The following is a 10,888-nucleotide window of genomic DNA, read 5'->3' on the forward strand; positions in this document are numbered from 1 at the left end:
AATTGCACTTAGTAATTGTTCTGTACTGTTATTGTTATGCATTCTATAAAATATGACATATCTATACAATTTATCTGTTCATCAGGAGTCATTTACTCAGTGGTAAAATACAGCTAAAGGTTGGAAACCACTGGTTTGAGTGCCCGCAGAGAAAGAGGATTCTGTACTGTGTATACATGTTGTGTATACATTGGTCTTTACACAGTAAATGTGGTCTAAAACTGTTCTGTTACACTGTGGTGGTGCAACAAACTGTTCCACAATAATCTTAGTGAGTCAGAAGAAGGGCATTGTACATCGCGATGAGGACTTTCCTGTTGCCTATGCTCTGCTCATTAATATCTTCAACTGGAGTCCATTATGGTAAATATCAGTTTCAGGTAAAAGTTGTGTTTGTTTTTGTCAGTTTTACATTATTATTGCACGGTAATGCAAGTGTAGATTAACTGGAAAAGTCTGCACTGAATTATCATTTAACAGTAATACAATTTCACAATAATGTAAGAACAATAAGAGCGTATGAGACTGATATTAAGAAGAGGACTCAAGTCACCCTCACATCAGCTGTCACATATTATTGGCTTATTAATACATAATATATCTGCTATAGACCAGTATCATCCAATCATATTCATTCAAGTATTTTAGGCAGCCGTTATAAACTGTCTCTATTACTGTGCTGATTCTTTAATGCCAACACTCCCTCCACCACCCCGACCTCCTCCTCATGTCACTAAAGCTTTTTGGTTTCTATTTGTTATCTTGCTAAATGTGTGCGCATGTATATTTCTGTATCTGATGCTGTAGCCCAAGTGTTCTGACTAAACTTGCATCAGATTCTTAAAGACTTTTCACATCTCAAACAGAAAGTCTCTTCAGCTCTGAACTGAGCATCTATTAACAAGTCCATCCCTTGAGTTAACACTTCTAGATATACCAGACACTTCTAGATACGGCAGACTTCAAGTCTGTCTGGAAAGTAGAAATACACAATAAAAGAGCCAAACATGCAAAACTCCAACATTTTCCTATAATCAAAATAGATTTAATCTGATTTTTCAATATAAACATACAATTTAAAACATTTGAAATGTCTAACAAATATGGTAATTCAGGCATACATATTTAGTTCCTATTAATTTATTATGTGTTCCTAAAATCATGTAAACATTTATTAAAATAAAAAGCACATCAGCCACTCATTACTCACTTGTAGTGAATACTTGCTATGCAGAAAAGAATTTTACAATTATCTATACTGGTATATACAATATTAACTTATATTAATCTTAACATCAGAATTCTATTCATACAACTTAAATATGGCAAAAAATAAATGTGTAATAATCTGTGTAATAAATAACATCTACTGATAATTTATTTCTGCTCCATCTATCCAGACTGTTTCTTCACTGTTGATGGAGTTCGTCTTTCTTCACTCTGCCTCTGCATTGCAGTCTGCCTGGAAGAATAAGCACAAATCACCAAGGTGAATTTAATTATTTTAAAATGAACTTTGCCATCTTCAAATGTGCAGAACATTCAACATATCACTGATTTCATATTTAGAATTTCTGTGGGCCTAAGTGTGGGAGCGGCCCAAATGTATTTCATGCATTCATATATGGATACGGGTAAATGTGGAGTGGAATCAGAGTTAAATTAACCTTTTTCACAGCATTTTGACCTGTCAAACACAGGTGTCACTACTAATATTTTCATTGCTGTATTGTAGTGCAATGATTGCTATAACAGAGTCATTATCAATGTTCAACATGTATGCTGTGAGAAAAGTCCTTGAGTTGTATTTATTTGGGAGCGATAAGAAGAGTGAAACACGAGCGCTCTGATGCTGCAGATCAAATTCAGTTTGCTAACATGTATCCATGAGCAAAGCAACAGGTAAAGTACAGGATGGATAGATTTTTGACAGAGAGGGAAAGAAAAGCTGGTGATGCCTGTCTTGCTCTGGAGTTCACAGACAGCAGGAGAGCACTGTGTCCTTTGTGTTCAAAACTTTGGCAGTTTGGGTTAAGTTGAATTAGCATTTCCATTCGTACAACAAAAAATACATGTCAATTATGTTCTTAGCAATGTTATTTCTAAAAAAATGTGACGTGTGCTTTGTTATTAGTTTACCATTGCATTTTTAAAAAATACCATAAGTATAGTTGTTAAAGGGGAGATGGTGCTGCTTTTTTTGGCTTTCAAATGAGGGCATGAAAGAAAAAGTTTGGGAACCACTGACATTTATACACTTTACACCAAAGAAAAAAAGGTTGTGTTTAATTCAATATTTATTTTTACATTTTGGCAATGCATTTGGTTACGTTTATGTCACCAGTGATCATAAATATGCAGTATTATACAGTATACACTTGCACACTGATTTAAAATGGTAGCTAAACTACTGACTGAACTGGCCACATTGTGATTTTAACAGAAACCTACAAATTTTTGGACATTATTCTCTTTACTGACTGAAGGTGACATTGGCTTTGTTCCCAAACTTGTGGGGAGTTTTGGACTTGTGTTGTGGCCTTTAAACACTGTATTAGTACATTTATGAATAGAAAAGCACACCCTTAATTGTCTGAATGAGAAGGCTTTGTTTAACAAACTCATATATCCATACCCAAACACATAAAGCCCAACCTTTATGTATTGTTTAACATCTCGACTGTCAAAGAAATCTTCTAATGAGTAAGCCATGATTAAGATCTGTTGTGAGAGTGGGAGAGGTCAGAGACACCTCACTCCCTCTGCATTATGACATGGCATTAGATAGCTATCAGTTACAGAACATGCTGAGGTTGTAATTTGTTTAGCCATTTATTATAATGTTGCTATAGGTAAAAAATAAACTCTGTATCTCCAATATGTACACTCTGCAGGAACCAGCCTTGTGTTCAGCTTGGTGACAACGCTTATTGATGGCTTTTATGAGTCTAATGGGTAAGATAATCTCCTACACTGTTAGAGGAGAATGTACTACTTCAACTTCTAAAAAAATCAAAATCACTATGGAGACATAGTGTGGAACACAAAACACAATATTTTCAGCAAATACTAGTGCATAGTTAAAAAAAAAAACAAAACAACCCAACATTGTGGCATGTACAAAAGTTTGGGCACTCTAAAAGTTCCGAAGTCTCAGATTCTTTTTACAAGGTCTTAGACCTTAAACAACCCATTAGGCCTGAGCCATGTCAACAACTGTTATTAGGAAATGTCGGCTGGTGCCAGTTTCAAAGCTGTACAAATATTCTGACTCTTCAAACTTTGTGCAAACACTCAGCAGCCATGGGTTCCCCTAAGCAGCTGTGTAAGACTATGAAAATGAAAGTTATTGATGTCCACAGTGCAGGGTACGGCTATAAGAAGATAGCAAAGTGTTGTCAACTTGCAGTTTCCACAGTGCAAAATGTAATTATGAGATGGCAGTTTAGCGCAACTGTGGAGGTCAAGATGAGATCTGGAAGACCAAGAAATCTCTTGGAGAGAACTGCTCCTGTGCTGGTCAGAAAGGCAATTTGAATTTGTTCAATTTATGACATAAAAAGTAACTATGCATTAATGTTTGCTGAAAATATTGTGTTTAAGTTCCATTTCCTAGAGAAGCTGTGTTTACATCACTTCAATTAAAAAAATTGCCAAAATATGTTATTTATCAAAGGGTGCCCAAACTTTGCTTACAACTGTAAACCTCCTAAAAGGCTGCGATGTTCACTAAACTGCACAATACACATACCTGTTGCTTGACACTGCATTCATCCAGAGAATCTCAAGGATTCACTGCATAGAACCCTGCCTTGTTCTTGTTGGGTGTGCCCCCCTGTTGAAAAAGGTGAGAGGATCAAATTCAAACATCATATCAGGCTAATAATGAACAAGACAGACAAATAGAATTTTTTTGAGATACCACCAAAAACATGATTTTCCTTAATTTGAAAATATACAATTAAGTTTAAATGTTTGATATAATACACTTTTATTTAGTCTATGAGGTTTCTGAGATGGAAAAGTAAATGAAATTGGAAAATAAACCTTGAAAAAACAACCATGTAATTAGAGTGTGAAAGTTCATTTTTGACAGTGAGATGCAGTTGAAAGCTACAGAAAAAGCTGGTAAGTAGACCTTAAGTTAAGATAATACTTTTTTTTGTCAAACCACTGATGTATTTGATCTATAGAGCTTTCAAAATTAACTTTTCCCTCCAATGTGACTCCAACACTTACACCTAGGAACAGAACATCCTATGGAAAAGTGAAATCTAAGACATAAATTAGATAAATTATTTTCTATAGCTGTAGGTTCTACAGTATATCAAGATATGTTTACAATACAAATACAGACATAAAATATTATTTTGCACAGGTGTTAGTATAGCTTTATGGTCCTTACAATGATGACAGGGGTTGACGCTGGTTGCTGTGTCTCTGGGGTTTGGGGTGAGTATACTGGCAGAGAGTCCTGGGGGGGTTGTTTCATTTTATTGTAATATGGATCCTCAGCAGTGTCCATGTGGCCGCTTTCTGTTTTCTTACAACACTGTTGAACCAACTGAAACATAAGAGCATCAAAACAGACAGAGTTCAGAGAGTAGGCAGTAGAGTTCGTCTCTGTAACACCCTGTTCAAGTTATAACCATATCAGTAAGCTCTGTCCCATTTCAGTTCCTCTCATAAAAGACTTGGCCTTTACAGAGTACAGCTGACTATTCTGGTTTATTCAGACTGCTGACCCATGGATGTATTAAACAGTGAATGAGGAATGCAAATATGGCTACCTATTCAGATAAAAAAAAGTTTCTATCATTCCCTACTTCTGTGCCTGACACAAGTGTTCTATGTCGCTCCAGCTCAACCTGCCTAACAATTCACACACATGCTGATACATAAATAACATCTTGATTCAGCTCTTAGTGGCTCTGTATATGTTGGACCTAATATTTCAGTTTGTTAAAACAGACCTTTCTCATGGTAGACATTTGATTTGTCAATTGCAGGGAGAAGCACATATGTAATTAATAACATTAAAGCTACATTAATGAGGGTTTTTTTCCTGTTGGGGACAGAACTCCCCAACAAGCTGAAAATCATACACTTTTGTCTGCTGTTTGGTGCTGGGCAGGGCCTGGTATTGTCTTTGTTTGATTGTCATGAAAAAGGTCTACTCAAATACTTGTTTTTGAATGTGTGTGATGCACAAGATGTTTCTTTTCGTTTGGCTTTGGTGGCTCTTGAAATGGGACACAGGTTCAGCTTTAATTCAATTCAATTTTGAGATGGTATTTGTAAGCTGAGATGTAATCAAAATAAGCAGTTATAGTAACATTCCATATAGAAATTATCAGTAAAAACTGTAGAATGAAAAAATACAATGTATTAAACCTGCTTGATAACTCACCATCATGATAAAGATGATTATGAGTAGTAACAAGATAGCGGAGGCCAGTACTAAGAGGGCAATAGCCCATCCAGGTACCCAGTCACTGCTGCTGCTGCTGCTGCTGCCACCTGGTGTCAGGTGATCATTAGGCTTTCCAGTTGAAACATGGTGAGAATCTGTGTGAATGTTACTATGGTTTCCATCATTTGCCTTGGTGGTCGAAACCAATATGGTATCAGAAGATGTGTTTGTTTTACGTGAAGATGTGAGTGCTGGAGTTATGGGTGTAGTGGTAGTTTCAGATTTTGTAGATGTTGGTGTTGTTGTTGTAGTCATGCTACTTGTAGGTGTTTTAGTTGTAGTAAGTTTAGTTGTGGTTGTAGTTGTAGGTGTAGTAGTAGGTGTGGTTGTAGTAGTTGTAGGTGTTGTTGTAGTTGCGGTGGTAGTAGTAGTGGGTGTTGTGGTTATGGTAGTTGTAGGTGTTGTAGTTGCGGTGGTAGTAGTAGTGGGTGTTGTGGTTATTGTAGTTGTAGGTGTTGTTGTAGTTGCGGTGGTAGTAGTAGTAGTGGGTGTTGTGGTTATGGTAGTTGTAGGTGTTGTTGTAGTTGCGGTGGTAGTAGTAGTGGGTGTTGTGGTTATTGTAGTTGTAGGTGTTGTTGTAGTTGCGGTGGTAGTAGTAGTAGTGGGTGTTGTGGTTATGGTAGTTGTAGGTGTTGTTGTAGTTGCGGTGGTAGTAGTAGTGGGTGTTGTGGTTATGGTAGTTGTAGGTGTTGCTGTAGTTGCGGTGGTAGTAGTAGTTGTGGTTGTTCTGCGCTCTGTGGTGGTGGTGGTGGTGGTTGTAGTCTTAGGTACTTCAGCTCGTTTTATTTTGTCCACTACAAGAAAAAAAAAGAAATACTAATTACACATGTAGAACATCACTTCAAGAAACAAAATGTACATCACTAAGGAGGAACAACTGGAATTATATGTACAAAGTTAGATCTTACTGGTTGTGTAGTCCAGATTAATTTCGAGATCGTCTGGCTGGAATTTATGGACATTCAGTAGAAAGTATATATGGCAGACAGCTGCATTGATAGACATGGTATTGAAGACTATAGTTGCATTTGCGATTACCGATCCAGACCTGTGAAAGAAAGTATCATTATGAGCGCAAGTAGAAGTAATACACAACTTTGTCATGTACACTATGCCAGCAGAACATCTACTACCCACCTATCAAGAAAAAAAAACAAGGAAAAGATGCCTTAGTAGTCACCATTCAACTGTTCTCTCTCTACCATAAACTGACTTTTATCTAGTTTTAAGCCACTTTTTTATGATACACTTTTTAGATCTTGGTTGTTTTTAACAAATTCTTTTAACTGGATAAAGAATTTAGTCATCGGACATTTGGATTTTAATTATCAGAGTGACAGGCTGAGCACACGCTCAAGAAGCCATGACTCCACTTCATTATCTGGCTGTGAGAGCTACATCAGTGAGAATATTTTCTATGGAAAATTTCTGCAAAATCCAGGAGGCTGAGAGGCACCTGGACACTATCATCCACGGCCCTGCACGAGCCACCGCCACCAGTGCTGAGGAGCTGGCTGTCACTGCTCCCTTTCCCAGCTTCTACTCTGCCAGCTGCTGCTCCAGCCATTGCTTCTGTTCCTGCTCCAGTCACTGTCCCTGAGGACCCCTGGGTCTGGCTCAGGGCTAAACCCAAAGCCCCCGTCAGCTCCACTCCATCACATCTAGAGCCACAAATACCATGGCTGTGATCATTCTCAAACCTTAACCAAGTGGTTTTATTGTAACCATGACGAGGAAGGTTCCCTAACCTTAATGAAGAAGTAATTTTAACCCAAACCATGATCGTTCCCTAAACCTAACCAAGATGGTTTTGTGCCTAAATCTAACCAAATGTTGTTTAATTTAGAGAACTAGTGCAAAATATATTATTGGTAAAAAAAAACCAAAACAAAACAACCCATTGTTGTCTTCAGACAACATGGATACCAATGACACTTCAGCAAGGTTCCACTTAAGGTTTGGCTAAGAAGTGGAGTCTGCACCTCCAGTATCATTAGAAGTTGTGTTTCATCTGGCATAGTGTATATACTTAAATACAGTTCCTCAATCACTGAGAGATCAATGATGTTGATGATACCTGAAAGTCATTGCCGCAACACCTGCATAGAAGCGGTTTGTTGGACAAGTATTTCTGTCACAGCAGCCATAGATGCTATCAAGCTGCAAAAGAACAAAAAAACAAAAACAATTACAGATCAAATTATACCTTAACTTTGAAATACAGAGGTTATAGTGTAGTGACAGTTGACAGCATGTATGTATTTATTGCTGGGCCTAACTTCTGTATTAACAGCAGCTGGATTGCATCCAGATTGTGTAAAACTCAAATCACAATGCAATCCTGGCCAAAGACAAATCTCCCTTGGGGGTATTAAAGGTTGTCTTATCTCATCACTGAGTAGCTGGCTTGCCCTTTACTGTGAATACCTACAGTTTCTCCATTGGTTGCACTCTAGAGACTGTGACAAGACTGTCATTGTAAACGAGAGTAAAGGTAGAAAAGTTAGAAAGCCCACTGATGTGGTAGTCCCATCTTTGTAAGTGAAAAGTTTCTCACTGCATAAGTTGTTTTATATGCTGATGTTTCCACAAATGCTGGTGCTGAAGAAAGTTTATCTTTTGAGTTTCTTTCTTGTCTACTTTTTTCTCTGTCCTCAACATGGCTTTGAAAATGCAAAAATCAATCTATCCCAAAATTATTGACAATTTTCAAAGACATCTATATTTGCTAGCAGTTTCCCAACCCTATCAGCAGAAAAGATCATAGATATTTGAAAATACTGCAAAACCCCAGATTACATCAAATGCCAACAGTCAACATTTTTTGTCTATTACAATATATGCGCATGGCAACCTTGGTATGGTTGTGGTTATGATCAATAAAAAGGTGAACATTTATTGCAAGTCTGTGGGGGGATACATACTCGTGTCCAGCATGAGAGTCATGCTACACACCCATCCACCACCTCGAGCTCCACACCCTTACTTGTCTTCTTGCTACATAAAGGACACACTCCTTTTCACTACGTAAAAGACAAACTATTTCCTGAATTGTCACTGTTGGCATTGGAAGTAAATTGTGAGGTGCAGAATTGTCCAATATGGACTTAAATTCCTGGGGATATTGGACTGGGTTTCTTGGCAACAGTGTTCTCATGAGTATACACTCACGGGCCACTTTATCAGGAACACCTGTGCAATCTAATGAAGTCCGATACAACAGCTCTGCCATAAATTCTACTTTTACAAAGCTTCTACATTTTCAGTTTTTGTTGACGTCATCAGAAAGGTGATAATTCTACTTTATGTTTATTCTTGAGGTGGTGGTGGTGTACTGGTTTGCATTAAATTGAATGGTGATCCTATTATTTTTTACACAACATTAACATACATGAGGAGGGCAAAATATTAAGAACATGACTTTAAAGTCATGATGAAATTGAAAATTTCAGGTGAAAATGTCAGCTAAATCTCCATATAATGTATACCAAAAGATACTACATTTTTATCTCAACCACCACTCAATTGTAGCACAGTGCCAAGATTTTGGAAAAATAAAGGTCCAAGTCCCCCCAATGCACCCCTCTCTAAAATATACATTTTACTTGTGCATTATTCACTAACAGTTGTTCTTTAAAGTAGTTTCTGTAAAACATATTTGCTATATGAATGGTTTTCAAAGTCATCATCCCACTACCGGGAATGAAACAGTGGAGAAATGCTAAATCTATCATACTCATGTTTTTGTTGGAGTTAAAGAATTCAAGTCTAAGTATGTTAAGTCTAGAAATACTTGAATCAGCCTACAAGATACCACGATGTGTAACTTTTTAATTGTTGAGTGAAAACTCCTTCCAGGTTGCAAAAAAAAGCTACTAAAATGGTACTACTGTGGTCATGATCATCTGTTGTTATTACTCTTACCAAGTTTCTGACTTCTTCATACATGCTTTTATATTCTTCAGATTCTGGGTTTTGCAGTGCGGTTGTGAAGACTCTGTTGGTGATCTCAATTGGGAAAAAATAGGCCTTCTCTCGAATATAGCGGAGTTCCTGTGCACCGGGACAGTCTTCCAGGTGAAAGGACTGGACAGACATCACCCCTGCAGGTTTCAATGTGACACATTATGTCATAACTTGAGAGAGAAGCAGGTGCCAGAATATCACTCACACACTGATGTTTCTAGTCTGATTCATCACATGAGGTAAGGACAACTGCAGTGTCTCTCAACCTTTTCTTCCCTTGAATCTGGGAGTGCTGAGTTGGTGATGGGTGTTTCCCTGTGTATTTTGAGGATTCACCAAGATGGAACAATATGACCATAGTGATTGCTATTGCAACTTAAACCTTCCAAGGTCAAGAATAAACTATCAATAACAACTTTTAAGCCAACCATCCTTAAAGTACTCAGACAAATGTAAAGAACCATATAAGTATTTAAGTAAATGGGCTAAATATGCAAAAACACCAGTATAGTCATTTGAGCAGAACATCTAACTTACTTTGATGAGTTGTAAATGATTACAGCCTTGCTACAAGTCACCACATTCATTTCATTCTTTCAACCTACTACTACCTACAACCTACTCACTATCAACACAGGAATATTAAACTTTATCATTATCCCAGAGGCAAATTGTTTTGCAGTGTGTGCACATTTAACATACACAATAAAAGCATACACATTAAGAAAGAAAGAGAAATAATCAGCAGCAGTCCAAGACATAGTAAAAGTACTAAAGATGTACACCATGTATGGACTTTCTTACCTGAAATACCAATGGTCACTAAACACAGTGTGTTGATCCATCTCAGTTGTGCCATGGTGACTACGAGCCACTAAACCTTAGTCCAATATTACTCTGGTGATATCTGGTGATCTGTGGTGATCTCTCTTTCATGTCAGGGGTTTTTATTCATTCAGTGTGAGAATGGGCAGGGATTAGAGGCTGGTCTGGAAATGAATGATATCTCCTCTGTGTCACTGATTGTATCATTAATATATAAAGGCAAATCTGCCTAATATACACCCTCAGTGTTTACTTTGGCTAGAAAAGTGAGCTCAATTTAGTTTGTGTAGTTTGTGGTTTGAGTGTTTGTATTACAATTCTTAATCTAATCTTAAATTTGCTTGCAAAAAATGAGTGGTAGAGCCTGCTGTATACCGCATTGCCAGGCTTAACTATCGAGCTGAAAGCCTTAGTAGATTGCTTATTGTTTGTTTGCAATTAAATCTAATAAAACAAAAGTCCTCCCACTCTCTCAGGATTATCTGAGTTTTTGTACCTGTATCCGGCTGTGTTTGTATATGTGTGTCTGCTACCGCTATTACTGCTATTACTTAAAGGAAAACTTCAGTATCTTTTTGTGTTTAAGTGACTAAAAGGGACAACAGTTTTTGAAATTGGTCCAGT

This window comes from Thunnus maccoyii, chromosome 15 (genome assembly GCF_910596095.1).
Source record: "Thunnus maccoyii chromosome 15, fThuMac1.1, whole genome shotgun sequence".
Lineage (NCBI taxonomy): Eukaryota > Metazoa > Chordata > Actinopteri > Scombriformes > Scombridae > Thunnus > Thunnus maccoyii.